Genomic DNA, 24,354 nt, shown 5'->3' with positions numbered 1-24,354 from the left:
AGATGGAGATGTGGTTAAAATTAGATCCCATTGCGAAAGACAACTCAAGAGAATGGCTGGGAAGGAACATGATCAACATCAGGTTTTTGAATGAGGAACCAGTGCCTTGATTCTAAGTGACATCTCCCAACACAGAGGTGAAGTTTTCAGGTTGTGTTACACAGATAGATGAGCATTTAAAACAAAAAACAAAAAACAGGAGTTGCCTGCTGCCCTGCAGCAAAATCTATTCCCTGGCCTGAACCATTCAAAGACAGGCCTGTTCTTGGCACTTTCACTGTAATTGTTTTGCACTCACTACAGCCACAATTTTTCCTCCCTACCTTTCATCTTGGCTGTGTTCCTTCAATTTCCTGCAGTGTCCGCAGTCTGGTTTTGAGAAATATTACACTCGCTTATTCTGGTTTTCATTCCTTCCACCCACTAGCAGCTTTCACATCATTTTGCAAGCCTGTCCATCTGAAAGAAACGTTTGCAGTCCCCAAAACTGGCTTTGCATAGTTTGAGTGCAAAGGAGTTTCACTAGTATAAAACTGGTGAGTGATCAGAATCAGGCCAAGGAAATGAACAGGAAAACTTTACAAGCAGGGTTTATGCTACTGACTTCAGTGGAATTATCTGGAAGTAACTGAGGCTTGCATCAGACCCATTACCTGTTGGGGTTTTATTAAGGCCATATTTGCTCCTAGAAGATGAGTCTGATTTAAACAGACAGAACACTGCCCCCCCTCCTTTTGTCTCCCCAAATACCATCTTTCATCAGGGTGACTTCTAACATTTTCAAAACTGGCGTGGGGTCAAAATTCCATGTCTCACACATTTTACAACATGTGCCATTCCTCAGCTCCAAGCTCTCACACAGTCAGGCCTGTTTGCTCAGTGTGCCCTGTTGTTTCTGACTGAGCAGAGATTACTCTCAGACCTGAAAGCAAAACATTGTTCTGCAGTGGGATCCCGCAGGGATCAGTTCTGGGTCCAGTTCTGTTCAATCTCTTCATAAATGATTTAGATAATAGCATAGAGAGTACACTTATAAAGTTTGTAGACAATGCCAAGCTGGGAGGGGTTGTAAGTGTTTTGGGGGATAGGATTAAAATTAAAAATGATCTGGATTCTGGACAAACTGGAGAAATGGTCTGAAGTAAATAGGATGAAATTTAATAAGGATAAATGGAAAGTACTCTGCTTAGAAGGAACAGTCAGTTGCACACAAACAAAATAGGGCAGAAAGGGATCTGGGGTGATAGCGGATCACAAGCTAAATATGAGTGAACAGTGTAACGCTTTTGCAAAAAAAGCAAACATCATTCTGGGATGGATTTGCAGGAGTGTTGTAAGCAAGACACAAGAAGTAATTCTTCCACTCTACTCCGTGGTGATTAGACATCAACTGGAGTAGTGTGTCTAGTTCTGGGTGCCACATTTCAGGAAAGATGTGGACAAATTGGAAAAAGTCCAGAGAAGAACATGAGGGAAGATTGAAAAAATTGGGTTTGTGTAGTCTGGAGAAGAGAAGAGTGAGGGGGTGACATGATAACAATTTTCAATTACATAAAGGTTGTTACAAGAAGGGTGGAGAAAAATTCTGAGGGTAGGATAAGAAGCAATGGGCTTAAATTGCAGCTATGGCAATTTAGCATAGACATTAGGAAAAAATTCCTAAATGTCAGGGTGCTTAAGCACTGGAATAAATTGCTCAGGGAGGGTGTGCGATCTCCATCATGGAAGATTTTTAAGAGTAGGTTACACAAACACCTGCCAGGGATGGTCTAGATAATACTTAATCCTGCCTTGTGTGAAGGGGCCTGGACTAGATGACCTCTTGAGATTCCTTCCCGTCCTACGATCCTACTTAGACCCATGAACTTAGAAGCCGCTACCATGGGTTGCATTCCGGTACCTTTTCACCACTCCTGAGACATAAAAATGATGGAAAGCAGCCAGATCTTCCCACATAAGAATTCCATGGTGTAAGGGGACTCCCCAGTTGGTGTAGGGCCAGCACAGTGACCCTACAGCGTCCCTCACCTTGCAGTCTCCAATATAGGGGCTTGCCAGGAGTCTGTTGGGAAAGGCAGAGGCTATGGCTTGAATGAATTATGCTTTACCTATTTCAGGTTTCCGGATCATCCCTTGATGACAGCAAAAGCCTGGTAGTAAGTTAGAATCGCTGCTGAGGCAGATAGAGTGTATGCCAGGAGCCAAACTGGCCCTGACAATCTGAGAATCCTGAGAGGCATGGCTCAGACTTGGGGCAGGAACCTTTTAATAGAGCTAGAGGATTGGATCCAATAGGAAAGGCAGGGAAACAGAAAAATGGAGCCTTTGAAGAAAAATGAATGAGAGCAAGAGGCAGAACCCAGGTGGCAGAGCAAGAGGAAAAACAACTAAATAATGGAAACTCAGAGTGAGAGCCCAGGCTTGGAAACAGAAAGAAAGATCACTAAAAGCAGAAGGTAAAGCATTAGAAGCAGAGAGTGGAAGAGCAGAGCAGAGCACTGAGCTCAAAAGGAGTGCTTTGTAGAAGTACTAAGAAAAGGAAAAAGTAAAAAATATGTCATGGAGAGAGCCAGTCTCAAGGTATCAGAGTAGCAGCCGTGTTAGTCTGTATTCGCAAAAAGAAAAGTTGTACTTGTGGCACCTTAGAGACTAACAAATTTATTTGAGCATAAGCTTTCGTGAGCTACAGCATCAGTTGCATCCAATGAACTGAGCTGTAGCTCACGAAAGCTTATGCTCAAATAAATTTGTTAGTCTCTACGGTGCCACAAGTACTCCTAGTCTCAAGGTAGTTGCTGAGATTTTTATTTCTCACAAAACAAGATATAATATCTGATCTTAAAAAAAACCTTGATTTCCTCAAAAATTTTCCAGTAAAATCCCAATGTTTTCAAGTGTAGGATGATTTTTGTTCCACAAAATATTTGTTATTTTCTATGAAAGAATCACCCTGTTTAAAGGTATATAATTGCTTGAAATGTGTACCAGGGGGTTTGGGAGATAGGAGTTGATTAAAATGATATTTTGGACACATTCGATATGTAGTAAAAATATACATTAACTGCCACATTTTCAAAAGAGGTCAGGGTCAGATTTTCATATTCAACACCTATAACTGGATCACAGTTTTCAGAAGATCTCAGCTCCCATTTAGTTACCTAAATAAACAGCCACATTTTCAAAGAATTCAAAATGCTGAGCACTTTTGAAAATCTGGCCTGAAAGATTTTATCCTGGGGTGTACAGCAGCCAGTGAGGCAAATCAGGGGTATTCAGTGTTTCAAGATCAGGCCCTCACAGAGAAACGCATGGGCTACTGAGTCCGAAACTCTTGAGTTTTAATCCATGCTTGGACACTATCTCTCTCTCTCTCTGTAGGTTCGGTCAGGTCATTTTAACCTCTTGTCCTCCATTTTTCTTTCTGGAAATAAAGTCTAATGCTAGGTGCCTTCTTCACAGGGGAAGTCATAAGGAACAATTCATTTTTTGCAATGTGCTTTGTAAAATGTGCTATGCACTGGCTAAGTAAAATTATATATGAATATACATTTCCAACAATGATATACTAAACCTGATCTCAAGAGTTAAGTGAAGTGATCATTTGAGGACAGTAAAGCCCCGTCATGATTTCTGAAGTCTTTTGCAATGTAGAGGAATGGATGCCTTTTCATTCATCATATGCACATTAGCCATTCTGTTTTTACCACTAGGAATTATTAGCTAGTTAATTTCTTTTATTCAGATGGGACTTAATACATTCAGCTTCAGTTCACCTGTTTCAGCTCATGTGCAGTGACAGAGCTCTGAGAGCTCCGGGAGCTGCCCTGCTAGAAGATCAGTGTTTTCAGTTGCAACCATTGGAGTAGATTCAAGGCCTTTAAAGTTATTTCATGATTAACATCTTGCATAAAATGACGCTCCCCCAAACCTTCTGTCTGTCTTCTATGGTTTATATGATTGTGGTGCCTGATGCTTCTCTCACAGGATTTGTCTTGACTAAGATAAAAAGGTGGGTTTGGGATTTTTTTTAAACATCAGCAAGTACAGTCCAAAAACCAGCTTTTCATCCTAGTCAAGGCAAACACACAGTGAAGATCAGAAATCACAGCTGTTAGGGAGGAAAAAGATCAGCATAAGTGTTCAGTCCATTCTCCTAGAAAGGCAGGGTATTCTCCCGATAGAGATCACATTGATGCTGGATATTAAAGTTAAGGTTTAAAATCAAATTTACACAAGTTAAGAGGGAAGGTACTGTACATCTGGGATCAGGCTTACGTTATGGGGGATTGCAAGTATCGGTTACAAGGTTCATGAGGTACATACATATCACATAACCAGCACAGATCCAGATTGGGGTGTGGGAGTTTTTAAACTGTCAGTGGATAAGTGGGTTCAGGTGGACCACCCATGGAATGTATTGAGAGTCCAAGTCATATTGGTGTAGAGAATAAGTACATGGGTGGGGTGCATCCTACTGCACTTGATCTTATCCAAAAGGCCAAGTAACTTATTTACAATGCATTTGCTTATAGTGACCTGATCCACAACACAAACAGCTGCCTCTGGCATCAGCTGGAGTCCTTTGTACAGCTCAAGGACACAGTGTTGCCTTAAATAGGAGATGTACTGAGCATGTGTTGTTTTATTTCACAAATATTGCATATGTCCTTCAATCAAGTTTTAAAATTAATAATGTATTAAGTGGAGGTTAAAGAATTGTGTTTTTATTTTCATCCAAGCATTCTTATAGCTAGTTCTCAAGGCACAGTGGGGAAGAAGCATTAGCCAAAGACACAAAAGAGCTGTTTGAATACTGCTGTCTTTTATACCCAACAAAAAAATGTAAAGAGGGGCACTGAAACAAAGTGCAGTCTTGTTGACTATTAACTTGAAAGTGGGAAATAAGCAAATAATTTTTAATCACCAAATATTAGAAGCCTAGATAGTTATCTGAGGTTGTTTCCACATTGAATTTGGTTTTATTAATTCTCATGGAGGCAACTAGTTTGGAATGTAAAGAATAAAATTGATGTTCTCGATCTCCTTTCAAAAACATACCCTGGTTATTGGCTTTGCAGGTCTGCTGCATGAATCACAGTTGTGTGTCATCGCAGGCATTCAGCTGTGCTGTCATGGTGCAGGATGAAATCCAAATCTGGATGAAAAGGGAAACCCAAACAAATTCATCTCCATTCCTCATGACTCACTCTGTTCCTTATCGCCAATCATCCCTCCTGTGCAGGAACAGAGATAAAAAACAACCACCCCAAATTCTAAAAACTGAGAGTATTTTACAAATCTGAAGCAATCAGAAGGTCTTTGACTCAGAAATGTATAATGGATTAGAGTTAAGTTCTCCTGCTTCTCCCAAATCAGTTTAGAATTCTAGAATTAAACAGCAAGTCTGTCTGGCTTACATAAAAGCTATTTTCTTGCTTTCCTTTTTTATTTTTTCCATCAATCGACAGGAGTTGCCTCCGGTGCCTCAACAGTAGCTATGACTGTGTCTTAATGAAAAAAGATGTGTAAAATATTACCATAACCTCAGAGGCATGAGTGAAGCCCTTATTAGAATTCGGGACCTACAGCTGGAACTTTCAGCTTGGGGTGGGAGATAAAGTTAACTATTGTTAGCTCACAAGTGGCTCAGACTTCCTGGCAACTGAAGTGAATTACTCAGCCCTTTATGCAGGGCTTCAAAAACAGTCCACTGTTTCACAACAAAAAAGGCATTCAGGCAGGGAAAGATGCTCTCCCCAGGCTCTAGAAAGCTAGCTTTAAGACAGTGAATCAACACTAGGGCCTCACAAGTGAACGGCCACTATGGGAAAGGGTGATGATGTCAGGCTGAATGCATTTCCAATGTTTTTGTCCCACTTTTCATTGCTTTTGCTTGCTCACTCTCTCTTTCTCTGTCCCCTTCCTGTTCTTTCGAGGCCATTATTTTAAAAGTTTAGAACGCCCATCAACTCCAATAGCCCACTGCGACACTGTTGCCATGGCAATGCTTTTCTACACTTTTCTTTGCATAAAAAAACCCGGGGGGGGGGAGCTAAAAAAGAAGAGAGAGTGAGAGTCCCAGAGAGAGGCATAAGAGAGACAGCACCAGTTGGGGACAGCTTGGAGTTAGAGCTGGGAGTGGGGAGAGGGGCACTGCCACTGGAGGGGGGGAGAGAGGAGGTGAGGGGGCTGGTGAACCCAGCAGGTATTTGGGGGTCTTTTGAAAAACAAATTTGTAATCATTCACACTCTACACTTTTGAAAGGATCCACACTTCTGAAGGCCTACAGAAGAATCAGAGTAATGTTCTTCGCTAAGCCTTCACAAAGAACACAGCCATGCTTTGGCAAATGTACCCAATTACATAGTTTATACAAAGTTTTCAAAGGCTTTTCTGTGCTTGCCTGCCACCCCCTCACCCAAAGAATGTGTGTAAGGGAGGGGGGAGGCCCCTAAATGCTTTTGATCCTGATAGCAAGTGACCATTAAACAAGCTGACATACTTGACAGGATAGCCCACATTCTCAGGTTTACTGTGCTGTCAAAGTGTAGGCTTCAGTAGTAACTGCTGAGAAGCGTCGCTGTAAAACTGGCTGGACACAGTCAGTGACAAGGGGGAAGAGGCATTCATTGTTCATGTTGTTCCGCCTGTACAAGATAGAGTGCTGCCTGCATCCCAATCACCAGCTTGCCCTCCCTCCTGCATTCTGAGAAATAGTGGATATGTCTATGGCCAGTGCAGGAAGCCTTTGCTAAACCTGTCCCTAGGCAAAACTATAGTATGTCCATGCTGTACTGGGGTTTTGGATATCAGCATTTTAAAGACTACAAATGTACATACTGCTTATACAACATTCAATATTCATCCTTTCTGTCCTCTGCCCTAATTGTGGCACCCTTTCTCTGACTGAGCCTATGCCTTCACTAAGAAAAAAAAAGTGCAAATTTTCATAAAATCATAGAAATGTAAGGTTGGAAGGGACCTTGAGAAGCCATGACATCCATCCCCCTTCACTGTGGCAGGACCATGTGAACCTGGCCCTATCCCTGACATGTGTTTGTCTAACCTGTTTTTAAAAACCTCCAATGCTGGGGAGAAGCTAGATATGAGTCAGGAGTGTGTCCTTGTTGCCAAGAAGGCTAATGGCATATTGGGCTGCATTAGTAGGAGCACTGCCAGCAGATTGAGGGAAGTGATTATTCCCCTCTATTCGGCACTGGTGAGGCCACATCTGGAGTATTGCGCCCAGTTTTGGTCCCTCCACTACAGAAAGGATGTGGACAAACTGAAGAGAGTCCAGCAGAGGGCAATGAAAATGATTAGGTGACTGGGGCACATGACTTATGAGGAAAGGCTGAGGTACTGGGCTTATTTAGTCTGCAGAAGAGAAGTGTGAGGGGGGATTTGATAGCAACCTTCAACTACCTGAAGGGGGGGGGTTCCAAAGAGAATGGAGCTAGGCTGTACTCAGTGGTGGCAGACGACAGAACAAGGAGCAATGATCTCAAGTTACAGTGGGGGAGGTTTAGGTTGGATATTAGGAAATATTATTTCATAGGAGAGTGGTGAAGCACTGGAATGGGTTACCTAGGGAGGTGGTGGAATTTCCATCATTAGAGATTTTTAACAAAGGTTTGACAAAGCCCTGGCTGGGATGATTTAGTTGGTGTTGGTCCTGCTTTGTGCAGGGGATTCGACTAGATGACCTCTTGAGGTCTCTTCCATCCCTAATCTTCTATGATTCCACAACCTCTTTTGGAGGCCTATTCCAGAGACTATCCTTATAGTTAGAAACTTTTTCCTCATATCTAACCTATAGCTTCCTTGCTGCAGATTGAGCCTATTAGTTTTCCATGCTATCCTTCTGTAAGTACACAGAGGAGACAAGGCACTGGAGTTTCACTATGAGGTACACTAAGCAAGGTTAACTGCGGGCAGGGAGTATAGTGCTGACCTTGCTTCAATACCTCATGGTAGACACTACAAGTGTCTTGTCACCACTTAGGATTTTACAGCTAGAAAGCTATCCCCCTGTTAGTTACCTTGGTGTTAAAAAAAAAAAAAAGACCCAAACAACTTTGTGTCAGTGATGACAAAGCCTGAGAGGCTGCCTCCTCCAGCATCATTGCCACTCGCTGGACCAGCTGACAGGCAAAATTCACCCCTGAGCAAACTGTACACTCAAGGCCCTTTGACCACACTGTGACAGGCTAACAATATCCTTTAATACCCTGGACACACCGTATGGAATTAAGATAGCCTTTATTGAATTAAGCTAAACCTTATTGAATTAGGGTTAATACCTTTGGGGTATACTGTATTATGTGTCAGTGTTATTGTGGCGTTGTACATACCTTCTCTAGTAGGGAGCAGGGGAATGCTAATGAACTTCATCCGTTATCAACCCTTTAAAGTCATACCCTGGAGGGATACACATATACTAGTTCGAACTGGATTCTCCACAGATTAAGGAAAGGACTTTTGGATAAACAGCTTGAGTTTAAACTGACTCAAGACCTTCTTCTTGATCCATGGAGGGCCCCAATCCTTTGGATAGGGTTGGAAAACCTGCAGTTGCCAGAGTCCATGGTACAATGAACTCTGGTAAGCATATGAGCATGTGTGTAGGGTCTTTTAATATGTTTTCTCCGTAATTTTTTTTTTTTTACTTTTGGAATAAAGGATGCTAGAAAGACTGGGAGGTAACTGCAGCAATCCCTCTGTTATCGGTCTCTGAAGAGAAAACAAGCAGGTCTGTTCAGGCACGCTGTCTTTGCTTGGAAATACACAGTGAAGGCAGGGAACTGTAGAGCCTGGAAATATCCTAGTTAGAGGGAGTGAGATGAGGTCTTCACCCAAAAGAGTCAACTACAAGGGAGCCAGAATCTGAAGAGTGGGTGACCTTGCTGGACCACTGGGGGAAATACAGGTGCAGTTTCCCTGAACTGTGTCATACTCAAGGAGAGATTTTCATGTAATGGTACTTGTGCTCCTAAGCCCTTAGACCCTTTTCAAAATCTCCCCCTTTAAGATGACCCACAAATTTTTTTTAGTTGGACTTGTGCCATTTTCATTTCTTTATGATGTAAAAAGAAGGCCTGAAAAGTTGGCTGTTTGATGGGCTTTTTTTTCCTCCTGAGTTTTTACTATAGCAATATCAGGAATGTTAAGTCTTTCCTGGGTTTGCTGGAGAACCTCCTATGAGACTTGCCTATGTAACCCCACACATCCTGGGTGTGGTGCTCTGTCCCCCTCCAGTGGCACCGAGATCACTTAGAGATTAATGAGTCTGCTACACCCTTAGCTGAGGGCTATGTGGCTTTTAGCTCATGCAGTAGAGGGTCATGTATTTAGCTCCAGAAGTCCCAAGTTTGATCCCGCCTACTGCTATCCAGGGTCTGTTGGAGTTACACCTCTACTATAGATGGAACTAACAGTGGAGCAGTTCAGACTATGGGGTATGAATAACAAGTGCTGCATTGGCACTCCTTTGTGTGGATGCTGCAGCTGCAAACTAAAAGGTAGAGGGGTGATCAGGGAAGCTCTGTGGGCTGTCCCCACCCCCAGTGCTGGCTCTTGAGCTCCCCTTGACCATGGCCAATGGGAGCAGAAGGGCCACTGCCTGCGGGCGTTGCAGCGCACACCACGCAGTGCCACCTGGCTGAGCCTCCACCTAGGGGCCGCAGGGACATGCTGTCCACTTCCGGGAGCAGCATCGAGCCAGGACAGGTAGGGAGCCTGTCTTAGCCCCACTGCACCACCGACTGGGAGCCACATGAGGTAAGTGCCGCCCGGCCGGATCCCACACCAGGAACCCTCTGCCCCAGTTCGAAATCCCCTCCTGCACCCAAACTCCTTCCCAGAACCTGCACCCCACACCCCCTCCTACACCCCAACGCCCTTCCCCAGCCCTAAGCCCCCTCCTGCATTCCAAACCCTCGGCCCCAGCCCAGAGACCCCTCCTGAACCCCAAACCCTTCATCCCCAGCCCCACCCCACAGCCCGCACCCCCAGCTGGAGCCCTCACCCCCTCTTCCACCCCAACCCCCTGCCCCAGCCCATTGAAAGTGAGTGAGGGTGGGTGAGAGTGAGCAACTGACAGAGAAAGGGAGGCTGGAGTGAGTGGGGGTGCGGCCTCAGATAAGGGGCTGGGAGGGGGGGCCTCAGGGCAGGGGTGGTGCAAGGCTGTTTGGTTTTGTGCAATTAGAAAGTTGGCAACCCTAATTAGGCCTCTGAACTGCAAGCCTCATGAGACACCCATGGCAGTTCAAGCAGACCTGGAAACTAATGTTAAAGCTGAAACCAAACGTTTTAACATTTGTAAATTAAATTGTTTCTGAAATTTCGGTATTTTGACTTTTTGTCCCTGTCCAGAACAAAGCTAAATGCTGGAACACTGGACTTTCCTGCAGAATGGTAATTCTGATTTTTGGTCAACTCCACTTAAAGGTTGAATCTGAACATCAGTCTTCCTCATGGCGCCGCACGTTTGCAACTGACATATGGTGCTTCCTCTAGCACTGCACTGTTCTTCCCAGTAAGTGTCCACCATAACCTCTTTTTTTCCTCAGCCATGAACTGCTTTATCATATAAGGGCTTCTATCACTCAGAAATTCCAATCACTTTACACATTGTGTTTGGGAAGAAGGGATGCATCAGCTAAATTTCAACCAATCAATGACCTAACTCAAAATGCTTCAATTGGATAAAAACCTTAGGAAATAAGTAGTTATGAAGGCAGAATGCCAAAACTAGATTTGAAAGGCTGCTGAACTGTGTCCAGAAAAGATCAGAGGAAATGAAAATGACTCTCTGAGGCCTCGTGTACACTGGCAAGTCTCTGCGCACTAAAGCCTCTTTCTGTGGTGTAACTCCCGAAGTGTACACTCCGTCAAGCCGCTTAGTGCGCAGAAACTGCAGTTGCAGTGCTGTAAAACACCACCCCAACGAGAGGCGCGCGGCTCTCTGTGCCGGGGGCACAGCGCTGCGGTGCCAGTGTAGACACCCTGGTGGACTACAGTGCTGTGATTGGCCTCCGGGAGGTGTCCCACAATGCCTGTTCTTGCCTCTCTGGTCATTGGTTTGAACTCTACTGCCCTGCCCTCAGGTGACCAACCCTCATCCCCATCCCTTAAATTCCTTGGGAATTTTGAAAGTCCCCTTCCTGTTTTCTCAGTGATGCATGCAGTGGTCTCAGCACATCTTTCCAGGTGGCCACGCCTGCTCCACACACCAGGTGATCCGCTGCTTGAAGTAATGCCGACCTGTTGGACCTCATCAGCATTTGGGGAGAGGAGCCTGTCCAGTCCCAGCTGCGCTCCAGCCGTAGGAATTATGATACCTTCGGACAGACATCATGATGCATGACAGAAAGGGACCATGACCGGGACACATTGGAGTACAAAGTCAAAGTGAAGGAGCTGCAGAGCACCTACCACAAGGCGCAGGAGGCAACCCACCACTCCAGTGGTGTGCCCATGAGCTGCCGGTTCTACAAAGAGCTGGACACGATATTCGGTGGCGACTCCACCTCCACTGCGAAGGCCACCATGGATACTTCGGTGGCTCGCATGCCAGTGGACCAAGCCAGGAGTAGGAAATCTTGGACGAGGATGTGGAGGGGGAGGGAGACCCAGAGGCAGAGGATGACTTGGAGGTTAGCTCATGCAGCCCAGAGCTTTTCTCTACCCCAGAGGAGGCTAGACAGTCACAGCCGTTGGATCTTGGCAAAGTGCAAACAAGAGAGGAGGCCCTGGTAAGTGGCTTTGATTTTGGGAATTGCTGAAGCGAGTTGTTGGGGGCAGGAGGATTGCAGAAAGCAGGCTTGTGTCTCTATGTTGCGCGTACCACCACATGCCTAATCTGAGTGGTAGAACAGGGTGTTGATTGACTCCTTCTCTTCATAGGAATCTGCCTAAGAGATCTCCAAAAAACTCTCATGGAGATACTGAGCAATATGCTGCTGCAGGTTCTTTGGCAGAGCTGCTTTGTTTCTTGCCCCATTAAGAGTAACTTTCCCACGCCACTCTGCTGTCACTGCAGGGGGAGGGGGGGCGGAAACAGGATCATTGCTGCACACAGGTGAGCCACATAAGGGCCAGTGCAGAAGCTGCAGTCTTGGAGAAGACTCCCCCTTGATCCCCTGCTCACCCTCAATCTTCCACTATGAACACAGCCTGTAGAAAATGTGGGGACAGGAATGTTATAAAGCCTCCCCTACAGTGCTAGCTCTCCCCAAGAGCCACATGCCCAGTGTACAGTACGGTCCTGGAACACTGATTTCCTCTGCCCCTGAGGTTACTCATCATTTTGGGGGTCTTGTGGCTCATGTGTGCTGGCCTGGGGTCAGCCAATTAGTGACAGGTATGTGAAGAGTAGCTGTTTTTTAAATCAGTGGTCTGTGTGTTGCAAAATGCAAAAATTTCTGTAAAATGTTGCATTTTGGCATCACAGATATGACCTTGGGAGCCCAGCCTCCCTCTTTGTTATCACCAGCTGAACGGCTGCGCAGAATTAGAAAGTGGCCAAGAAGAACTAAGGAGGACTTTTTGTGTGAGGTCATAATGCATTCTGCAGCCAAAAAACAAGAATTGAAGGAGTGGTGGGACAGAGAGAAAAGGGACCGAAAGGAGAACGCAGTGCACCAGAACGAAGCCATGGAGCGGCTCTTAAACGTTATGGAGTGCCAAGTGGACGCACTCCAGGCAATACTAGCACTGCAAACTGAGCAGCTCCACACACGCCCTCCCCTGCAGCCGCTGTCACAAAACTCTTTCCCATGTGCCCCCCAGATATTGCCAACACACTCTTATCAACCTCCTGGCTCCAGTCTGTACCCGCTGTATTCCCTCCTGCCCTGTCACAGTCCAGCCCTGTGGACTTCCCGTACCCACTGCACCCAACACCTGTTCCCCAGCAGTTTAGCCCTGCTGAAGTAGAGTACCCACTGTACTGTACTCCAAAGGAGAAGGTTGGATATGATACCTGCACATACACAAATCTTTAACCGTCCCGGGACCCCACCACCTCCTGGGACCCTCCCTTCCCCCATCCCTCAGTGCTGATGTGGTTTTTTTGGTCTGTCTCTCTTCTCTGATTGTTGTTTTTTAATAAAAGAATTGTGTGGGTTTGAAAGCAATCTTTATTCCAGTCATTGCAAGCAAACAGAGTCCTGCAAAGCAACGGGCAGTTTTCTTAAACCTTCATAGTGCATTGTCTGCACCAATCACAATTGCCTCCTAGCACTACAAGCACTGCACTCCTGAGCATAGCAACAAATATTAGTGGTTTCAGCTTCAAATTGCTGCCTCAAGGCATCCCCGATCCTTATGGCCCTGTGCTGCACCTCTCTAATAACCCTGATCTCTGGCTGTTCAGATTCAGCCTCCAGGCACTGAGCCTCAGCAGTCCAGTCCTGAGTGAAGCTTTCACCCTTCCCTTCACAAATATTATGGAGTGTACAGGACACAGCTATAAGCATAGGAATATTGTCATTGGCCAGGCCCAGCCTCCCATATAGGCAGCATCAATAGGCCTTTAAATGGCCAAAAGCATACTTAACAGTCATTCTTCACTTGCTCAGCCTGTTGTTGAACTGCTCCTTGCTGCTGTCAAGGTGCCCCGTCTATGGCTTCATAAGCCATGGCATTAAGGAGTAGGTGGGGTCTTCCAGGATCACAATGGGCATTTCAACTTCCCCTACAGTGATCTTCTACTCCGGGAAGAAAGTCCCTGCTTGCAGCTTCCTGAACAGGCCAGTTTTCCAAAAGCTGAATGTGTCATGCACCTATCTGGACCAGCCTGTGTTAATGTCCATGGAACGCCAACGATGATCCACAAGTGCCTGGAGAACCATTGAGAAATACCTCTTGCAATTAAAGTACTCAGTGTCTATGTGGTCTGGTGCAAGAATTGGAATGTGCATGCCATCTATCACCCCTCCACAGTTAGAGAAGCCCATTTGTGCAAAGCCATCCACAATGTCATGCACGTTGCCCAGAGTCACAGTCTTTCAGAGCAGGATGCGATTAATGGCCATGCACACTTCCGTCAACATGAGTCCAACGGTTGACTTTCCCACTCGCAACTGGTTAGCGACCAATCGGTAGCAGTCTGGAGTCACCAGGTTCCACAGTTCAATTGCCACTCATGTCTCCAACAACAGGGCAACACTCAATCTCGTGTCGTTGCACCGCAGGGTAGGGGTGAGCTCATCACAGAGTCCCATGAATGTGGCTTTCCTCATCCAAAAGTTCTGCAGCCACTGCTTGTCATCCTAGACGTGCATGACGAAGTGATCCCACCACTCAGTGCTCGTTTCCTGAGCCCAAAAGCAGCATTCCACTGTGGTCAGCACCTCCATGAATCCCACAAGCAATCTCATGTCGTAGCTACTACGCGTGGCGAGATCAATGTCACACTCCTCTTGCCTTTGCAGTGTCAGGAATAACTCCACTGCCACTCGTGACGTGTTGATCAGAGTGAGCAGCATATTGGTCAGCAGTTCGGGATCCATTCCTCCAGCCTGAAGATTCAGAGCATGCAGTACACAAACTGTTGAAAGATGGTGCCAAATGTGGATGGAAGCACAGGGATTTCTGGGATGCACAGCAATGCGTCACAGGGCATTGAGAAAGAACCCAGGCTGTCCCGTGACCCCCTCCACTTTCCCACAACTCTTAGCGGCAGAAGAGGAAGAGATGCTTTGTGGGATAGCTACCCAGAGTGCACTGCTCCGAATGCCGCTGCAAGTGTGAACACACTACTGCGCAGGCAGCTGCCAGTGTGAACACACAACAGCGGTTTCCCTTCAGCGCTCTCTGAGTGGTGTTGTAACTGCCTGCACTGTAACTCTGCCAGTGCAGACATACCCTAACAGTGGCTTCGAATAGGTATATTTTAGAGTAGTCTCTTCTAAAACCTCTGTATCTTCATTTCTATCATGCAGTTTGGTTGTGAATATTATTAATTACATTCTGCTAAAATAATCGTTGGGAATAGTTATTTATACTATGACAAGAGGTTTCGATTTACGGACAGGCTTCCTTCTGAATTAAAAGAATTAAAATCAATAATGAATGACAGGCAGCTCACACTTCTGAAAAAGTAGAGTTCAATGCATCGGATACAGCAGCACTTACCATGGCTACATCTGTGGCAATGTGGAGATCGTTCTGGCTCCAAGCATCAGGGTGACCCAGGGAGGTCCAAATCACAATCACAGACCTTCCCTTGGAGGGCAGTAAACTTTTTAATTCAAAGATGGATGAGGCCCAGCAGACAATCCTTCGCCTCTTCCACAGCTGTGGCATACTTAGCATATTTCTCCTGGCAGCAAATAGGACACTGTTGCAAGCCCAACAGAAAGTTTTTCCAAGGATCTTTTTCCAGCCATCCCCAACTTTTGACAACCACCTCTCTTATTAGGAATCCTGAAATGGGGTCACCTCAGACCTAGGGGTCTTGGAGATTGTCAGCAAGGAGTATTGCATTCAATTCCAGGCCCTTCCACCCTGCTCCCGTTTTTCCCCATCCCTTTTCAGTCACCCCTCTCAGGAGATACTGTTGAAACAGGAAGTGTCACGCTGCCTGGAGTGGCTCACAACCGTGAATACCCTACCTTAGGGCAGACTGTCAGAAATAGGCCACACACCCCAAACTGGTGGGGTCAGAGGCGAATTAAGATTTACTGGGGCCCTGGGCAAAAAAGAACATTTGGGCCCCTCACAGCCCCCTTTACCATGAGGCCCCGCCCCCTGCTCCTCCTATTCCCCCTGAGATCCCACCTCCTGGTCAGGCTGGAAGCAGAGCCAGGCCATAGTAAGAGCTGCCCAGGGAGCCTGGGCTGCTGTGAAGAGCCCCGGACCCTCCACCTGCCATGAGTGGTGTGCCCCAGAGGGTGGGGACATAGTCCAGAGACTGCTCTCGGGCACCTCATCTCACCCTCAGGGGAAAAGGAGGAGCAGGGGGCTGGGCCAGTGTTCTAGTGCTGGTGACCCCCCGAACTTCGACACAGGTTCCAGCGCTCCTGAAGCTCAAAGACGAAATTCACCTGTGGTGGGAGAGGAGTGCTGACTGGAGATGCTGCTGTGCATACAGCTGCTTACCTGGGCTGCTTTTTTGAACTAGACCCAAGGTTGCAGCATTCAACCCCACTGTGCATGGACACATTCCGGCAGCAGTGGTGTAGTCTGAATGACACATCTTCCTGCAAATTAGCTCCCTCTGGCCCTGCCTTTCCCTGGCACCTGGATGGTGTTGGCAGAGGGGATTTACTCTCTCACTCTGTCCTCCCATTGACATGGTGGCTTCTCTGCATGATGCCCCCTTTATGCTGGGAGACGCAAGCCCTATGGGGGGGCGCCAGAAGGAGGGGGACCAGGAAGGTGGTTTTAAACAAAAGAAACCTGCCTTAGGGGCAGGTGAGAGCAGGGATCGCTGTATCATCAGCACCCTCTGCTGCTCAGCCGGGGCCGCCAGGCTGTGTGTGTGGCTTCAGCTCCTAGACCCAGTGCCGCAGGTGGCAGATTTCCAGGCGGAGGGAGCCAGGCTCTCCGGGAGGAGAGGTTGCAGCATCAGGAGACGGAGGGGATGGATGCAATTTTTGTGGGGAATTGCCCCCAAATAGGGGTGAGGCTTGGGGAGGGGTACATGCAGGGTCTCATGCCACTGTCTTCTCCCCTCTCCCCCCACCCCCTGATTTCTGCCCTGCTTGGCCTGCAAGGGAGAGGGGAAGAAGGAGGGAAGGGGGTGGGGGGGGGAGAGGCAGTGGGGAAGGGGGGATTGGATAGGGCAGGGGGAAGGGGAGGGGGCTGTGATAGGTTTGGGGGGAAGAAAAGGGGTTAGGGAAATAGGGGAGTGGGGGAAAAAAGGTGATGGGGTGGGGAGAGGCACTTTGTACTTCTGAATTGCCTGAGTGTCTGCAATTCCTGTACTCAGGTTGCCACAGCAGCCTCCCCCTCTCCCTACCCCCGATTAAGCCGTCCCCTCTAGAACAGCACAGGGTGCCCAGCCTCAGGGCTTCCACTCCATGGCTTCTGCCAGGGCTCAGGGGGGTGCCCAGGCTTGGGACTTCAGGGGCACCAGAACAGAGGGGACCAGGGGGGCTACGCCCTCCCAATTTTTACCTACCTTAAGAGCAAACGACAGGGAAGAGGAGGCAGAGAGGAACAAGTGCAGGGCGGGGCCCCGGGGGAAAGGAGGTGCAGGGGTAGGGCCTTGGTGGAAGGGGCAGAGGAGGGGTGGGGCCATGGTTTGGGCACCAGCAATCCCCCACTTCTAGGGAGCTTCCGGTACTCCTGAAGCCCCTGCCAGGGCTTGGGGCACCCGGGGCCAGGGCTTCAGCCCCACACCTTCTGCAGGGGCTTGTGGAATCTGTTTTTCCAGGGGCCCCCAAGTTGGCCAGGGCCCATGTGTTATTCTGCCACTGCTGGTCGTATGTTCTATAATTAGATTTCACCAAACCAGGAACAAATATGAACTCCTAGATCACTGTTACAGTTTTATCATGGAGTCACAGACAGTCCTCTTAGGGCTTGTCTACATTACCCGCCAGATCGAGGGGCAGTGATCAATCCAGCGGGGGTCGATTTATCGCGTCTAGTATAGACTAGTATAGACACGATAAACCAACTAGTACAGACACGATAAATCGACTGCCGAGCGCTCTCCTGTCGACTCCGGTACTCCACCGGAGCAAGAAGCACAGGTGGAGTTGATGGGGGAGCCTCAGCAGTCGACTCACTGCAGTGAAGACACTGCGGTGAGTAGATCTAAGTAACTTAGATTGATCGATTCCCCCCCGCCCAGTGTAGACCAGACCTTAGACACTCCAGTTTATCCTGCGGCCCAGACAAACTAGACTTAGCGTTAACAGTCACTTATTCCAAAAATCATAGTACATGTAGGTTGCTTCCAATCCCAAGATACCAGTCACCTACCCGCAAATCAATTGGAACCCTAGATCGATCCTACACCAAGGACAATGCCTGTAGCCAATCCTGAAATAAACAATCCAAAGGTTTAGTAACTAGGAAAAAGGAAACAGAATTATTTACAAGTTTAATCAAGCAAACATATATAAACATACGAGTTACCATCCAAATCCTAAGAGTGACAGTGTTGTAGTGATCTGTCTATTCAAAAAGAAAAGGAGTACTTGTGGCACCTTAGAGACTAACAAATTTATTTGAGCATAAGCTTTTGTGAGCTACAGCTCACTTCATCGGATGCATCCGATGAAGTGAGCTGTAGTCCGATGAAGTGAGCTGTAGTTCACGAAAGCTTATGCTCTAATAAATTTGTTAGTCTCTAAGGTGCCACAAGTACGCCTTTTCTTTTTGCGAATACAGACTAACACGGCTGCTACTCTGAAGCCTGTCTATTCAAAGTGTCTTTCAGGGCAGCCCCTGGAGATCTTTTCTTCCGGTTAGAGTCTCTGGCCCTTCAGAGTTCAAACAGCCAAAAGATGCAGTTTCTTCTTGTCAGGGATTTTTATCCAGTTCCCCCAGAGTTCAAGATGATGGGCCCAGTATTTCCTCTTCATGGGTGAAGGGGGAACAATCAACAAAGTATTTTGTCCTCTGATGTTCCACAGTGGTTTGTCTGGTGTCTATGGGCTTTCTTTTGTTGGGCAGGAGATAACACCTCCTGTGGCAAAATAGCATTTCACACTTGGTAATGTTTCTCTCCTGACTGTGAGGGTTTACAGTTTCAGATCGAACACTGTTACACTTACAGAGCAAACATTTAAATATTACCTTATAAAATGGGATATAGATATTATAAGTGAGACTAATACATGAGGCAATGTACAAGCATTTCATAGAATATAAACACTAAATACATTCTGATAAGATTAATGCAAAACTAACATACAGGTGACCTGGTCTGGTCTCCAGCTCAGAGGCTGTCAGTTCTTAGCTAATGCCTCCAGCCTGGGCAAAAGCTGGCAGCTGGACTGCCAGCATCACACCCCTCTCATGAGATACTGTTGAAACAAGAAATGGACTCTCTTCTACAACTCAGAGCAGAGGAGGACGTGCCCCCAGAGGGCAGGGGGTTTTATTCCCATTATTTTCTCATTACAAAGAAGAAATGGAGTTGGTGTCCTATTCCGGACCTTTGACATCTCAAAAATCCATCAGCCATTTTTCAAGTTCAGAATGATGACTGGCCTCCATAATCCTGTTGTTAGATGCTTAAGACTAGACATATCTCAACCTTCAGGATGCTGATTTTCATCTATCCATGTTTCTGGATCCCTGGAAGAGCCTGAGATTCCTAGTAGTAAATGTCACTACTAGTACAGGATCTGGCCCTTTGGTCTTTCCAGAGCATCAAGGGTGTTCATCAGGTACTTGGCAGTTGTGGTAGCTCATGTAAAGAGACAGGGGAGTCAGGTGCATCCATATCTAAGCAATTGTCTGATCCCAGGAAGATCACCCAACAGGTGACTGAGTGGATTCAAATAACCTTAACTCTTTGCCACACTGGGCCTCAAAGTAAGTTAACAAAGAAAAATCTATACTCCATACTCTGATTCAAAACATAGCTCATAGGAGTCATGTTAGAGTCCACATGAGAGTGTGCTTATCTTCCACAAGAAAGATTTCAAGCTATAGTGAACTTCATCAACCAATTTCATGCTCACCCAAAGAAACCAATACAAGCATGCCTTTAGACTTCTGGCACATATGGTCTCATGTATCTAAATGACAGTTTGCCGGCCTTCACTTTGCACCATGCAAGGGTGGTTGAAATCAGTCAGTATATCTACCCAGGAAACACTGCATTCTGGCTGCACTCCTCCAAGAGGTCCTTTCCTTGTTAAATTAGTAGAAAGACTCACTTCAGGTGTGCCAAGGAGTACCCTTCTCTGCTTTTCTACCTACCAATATTTTGGTCATGGATGCCTCCATTCAAAGATGGGGGCTCATTTGGATAACCTTCAAACTCAGGGCCTGTGGTTCTGTCAGGAAGTACACAGGCACATAAACATCCTGGAACTTAGAGCCATCCATCTCACATACAACATTTCTACAGCTACCACATTCCAGTGCTGACAGACACCGCAGTTATGCATTCTGTCAACAGAGAAGGAGGAGCCATGACATTTTCCCTCTGTCAAAAGACCATTCATCTTTGTACTTGGTACATTTGCCACCAAAACACGCTGCTGGCTCTGCATCTTCCAGGCACTCAAAATTAGTGTGCAGATCGCTTCAGCAGCCAGTTCTCAGACAACCACAAGTGGCTGATCAAGGACTCAGTTTTGCCGAGGATATTTCACAAGTGGGATACCCATCAATAGACCTGTTTGCCACAGACCATAACAACAAATGCCTAGCACTCTTTTCTAGAGGGGGCTCTAATCTGGGTTCCCTGCCAGAGGCCTTGCTCATACCCTGGACTAATGTGTGTCTTACCCATGATTCCCATGATACTGTGGGTCCTGAGGAAATTGAAGCCAGGTGGTGGACTGACATCCCTGATAGCCCAAGGATGAGCCAAACAATTCTGGAATTTGGATGTGGTGAACCTTTCCAAACAGCCCTGCAACATCTCACCTGCTCTACCTCAGATAGTCTCATAGAATCGGTCAGTCCCGATTTTTGGGTCTTTTTCTTATATTGGCTCCTATTACCCCACACTCCCTGTTCTGATTTTTCACACTTGCTGTCTGGTCACTCTAGTTGACATCCACTGAAAGAAGCTGATCAACTGAAGTTCAAAACATTGTGTTCCAAACCAGGAATACCTCAACTAGGTTACCTTATAAACCTAAGTGGAAGAGGTTTTATATCTGGGGATCTCAACATCAACTATCTTCCATGACAGCACCCACTCTAGCAATATTGTACTATTTAAGAGTCTTGAAAAAATCTGGACTTTCTTTCAGTTCCATGAGGGTCCTATATCAGTGATATCTGTGCACCATCTTCCTATCTAGGGTCATACAGTATTTTCCTATCCTAAGGTAGAAAGATTCCTTAGGGGTCTAATCCATGTTCCCTTCCCCCTTGCCAGTTCAGGAACCCTCTCCCTTTTGGAACCACAATACAGTACTAAGAGGACTGATGGATCCCCACTGTGAGACCATAACAAACCTGCTCCCTATACCATTTATTGATGAAGGCTGCTTTTTCAGTAGCCATTACATCAGATCAAAGGGTAGGGGAGATTCAGGCTCTCAGGACAGACCCCCTTTATACAGTGTTTCATAAGGACAGGGTCACCCTCAGTCCACATCCTAAGTTCCTGCCCAAAGTTGTGTCAGAGTTCCATGTGAATGAGTCCACTGATCTGCCAGTGTCCTTCCCCAAGTCTCACTCAACCTCAGAGGATGCTAAACTTCACACACTTGACGTAGTAAGGAGATTATCATAATTCCTTAACAGAATAAAAACCATCCAGGAACACACCAAGACTGTTCATGGCTTTTGCTGATAGGGTTAAGGGCCAAGCAATATCCTCACAGAGGTGATTATCAAAAAAGGGTCTCCATGGGGCACATTACGAGCTAGCAAAGTTAAATCCCCCTAGCCACTTTGGAACTAATTCCACTACTTAGGCAGTCTAAGCTGCATGTTTGAAGAATGTCCCTATTTATGAATTTTGTAGGGCAGCTACATGGAGTTCAAGCCATACTTTCACATTAGTCTTTAGTGAAGGCTATTTTGGTAGGCCTGTCCTACAGTCCTTGGTTAAGTTAGCAGGACAAGCAGCACTCACTTCTAAGCAAACAGAAATCTGCAGGCCACACAGACTCTGCTGGCCAGAAGGATCCAATCTTGCACACTTTGGGCATATGCACACCGAGAGCGTAATCCATGTGGCTGACACATCTCAAAGAACCACAGTTACTGTAAGGAAGTAGCTGTTCTTTTCTGTGGGTGGTTTTTGTTTTGTTTGTTTCAGTTTCCGTTTACATCTAGAGACATCTTTCAAGAAATTTTCACTGACTATATGTTCCAGATTTCTGGCCTCTTTCATATATAGTTAATTCTGGCAGAATTTCAACAGCTTTACAGGGATAATAATTTCACATGAAAACATAGAGTCATCCGGAGTGTTAGTATCATATTTGTGGTGTTTTTTAAACTCATATTATTATAACATTTCACCAATTACAATTTTATTTGTCTTGTTTTCTTCCCTTTTTTTCCTTATGTTTGTTTTTATTTCTGCTCATTATGCTATGAGGTTATTCCAGTGTTTTATTATATAATATACACATTTTATAAGTCAATTTGTACAAACATTCAATATTATTTATTTATTACATTTCTTTCTTTCTTTAGAGGGGGAGGTGTTTGTTTTTATGAAAGTAATAAAATATTTGAACATAAAAGAATTTCAATAGAGCTATTCTCCTCATTTCAGTGAAGACAGCTGATATGGGAATGGCACAGACTAGCAAGCATATCTTTGTCTCTCTTTCCAGTTTCCAAGTCAATAGAGTTCTCAACCAATTGGGGAAGCTTCACCAGGAACATTGAAACATCAGGGCGAAAACTGCAAACTTGTCAGCTTTAAGTTAGGCCCTTCAATTCGTGCATAGACACCTAAACAAAATGGGCTGTTTTTCAGAGGTGCTGAGCATCCACAACTCTTACTGAAGTCAATAAGAGTTTTGGTGATCAGCTCCACAAAAAAATCAGGCCAATTTCAGGACTGGAGGCCCCAGAAAGAATAGACAACTTAGAACCAACATTCAGATCTGTTTATTCCTGTGATACTATCAACATCCACCTGCCAGACTGCTTCAGAGACCAAGTCTCCCTTAGATACCCAGAGTAAATATGCCTTTCTTCACACTGGGCAAGAAATGAGGACTGTCCCTTCCCTGAGAAATACCATCTCTGTTCCATTTCTCCAATTTCTCTCAATACAGTTGGAAAAATAGGCAAGAATGAATGGCAGATGAAGCTGAGATAAGAGTCAGTCGAAGAGGTGCAACTATCTGGATGTTATTTTCCCATTAGAGGAGCAAAGAGCTGCAGGAAGAAGAAAACATAAAGGAATGACAGCCCCTGAAATAAATTACCAATGGGGCATATATAACAGGAAACCCAGAAACATTTTCACCAGCCAAGACCATGTCAGAACTGGGGACTTTGTCAGGTGCTTAGATGCTGAGAAGAACCAGATAGATGGATGGATGCATCCTGTACTGAAGAATTAAATATAAATTTGGAAGAAGGATTACTGCTTCTGTAAGTGAGAACTAACCTCAGAATTTACAATTTCCAACACAGCCTGCATGAGATGGTGGAATCTTTTCACTCTCTACTCTTTTTAAATGTTCCATTTAGTTATTCCTGCAGGAATATTAAAAAAAAAAAACATTTAGAGAATGCTCAATGCACTGAGCAATGTGTATAACCCGAAGCAATAAAATACACGCACCCTCTAAGTTAACGTAATTAGTACTGTCTATGAACTAGGCCAATAATGCAAGCAAGCAAAATATGAGACAGAATATCATATGAAACAAAAACACGGTCGTAGGTGAGAGGGGGGGAAAAAAGAAAAGAAAAAGAATGACCATAGTTTTATACTCCCAAACTCCAATCTTAAAGAGTCAGTATTATCATTTTTGGCTAGTTGTGTAAAAGGCAGCCTGAAGAAGAACACTGACAGCAAGATGGACTGTGGCTCTGAAGAGGTAAAGCCTGGGGCTTGCCAATAGATTTCCTGGAGGTCCTGCAGACTAATCCAAGGATGAGGAATGTATACAGGGGCAGGGAGGGAACAGGTAGGGAAAGGCAGAGAGATGGGGGTGGTGCGGGAGGATCTATTAACACAGATAGCGAACAAGACAGGGATGCAACAGAGGTTTGGAAGTGGCGGAAGCATAACGCTAAATTCCTCAAAGTCCATGAAGTGAGAAAACACCCTACATGACAGCCGAGCAGAGACAACGCGAAGAAAATAAAATACCCATTCATCATCATGTCAGGGAAGTAGCTAGTTAATTGAATAAAGAGTTTGAAAACCCCAGTGAAACACCCTGAGCTCAGCTGGTAATTATTTTCAAGCACCTGACCTACTACAGCCACGATTAACATCTAACTGAGCCATAGTCATACAATCAAACATTCAGAATGTTACTCATGTTTAAACAGCTTCCAGTGAAGATGACACAGCCCTATTAAAGGCATTTGCATATTCCCCACAGAATCCACAGGGCTCGTTCAAGTCTTTATCCGCAATCTTGGCTGCCAACTTCCTCTTTACAGTTCCCATCCCTTATTTTCCCTGGGAACCTAATAAATGAAACATTAGCCCAGCAGATTTATTCTTCCCTGTTAGAAGAAACTCATTTTGGCAGAGTTGGTAAATAACTGGT

General features: G+C 45.7%; 1 long non-coding RNA gene across 1 annotated transcript in view; it reads right to left on the bottom strand.

The window, feature by feature from the left end:
* LOC122459398 overlaps positions 1–24,354 on the bottom strand; it is a 91,472-nt gene that overhangs the window by 24,912 nt on the left and 42,206 nt on the right. Inside the window, exons 3-5 of the long non-coding RNA XR_006280057.1 lie at positions 23,235–23,323; positions 5,059–5,155; positions 324–459 (exon numbers count right to left, since the gene is read on the bottom strand). This is a non-coding gene — a long non-coding RNA (uncharacterized LOC122459398). The remainder of the gene's footprint in view (positions 1–323; positions 460–5,058; positions 5,156–23,234; positions 23,324–24,354) is intronic.

Source organism: Dermochelys coriacea, chromosome 3 (assembly GCF_009764565.3).
Source record: "Dermochelys coriacea isolate rDerCor1 chromosome 3, rDerCor1.pri.v4, whole genome shotgun sequence".
In the NCBI taxonomy this organism is placed as follows: Eukaryota; Metazoa; Chordata; order Testudines; family Dermochelyidae; genus Dermochelys; species Dermochelys coriacea.
This window is presented reverse-complemented; position numbering and strand designations above follow the sequence as displayed.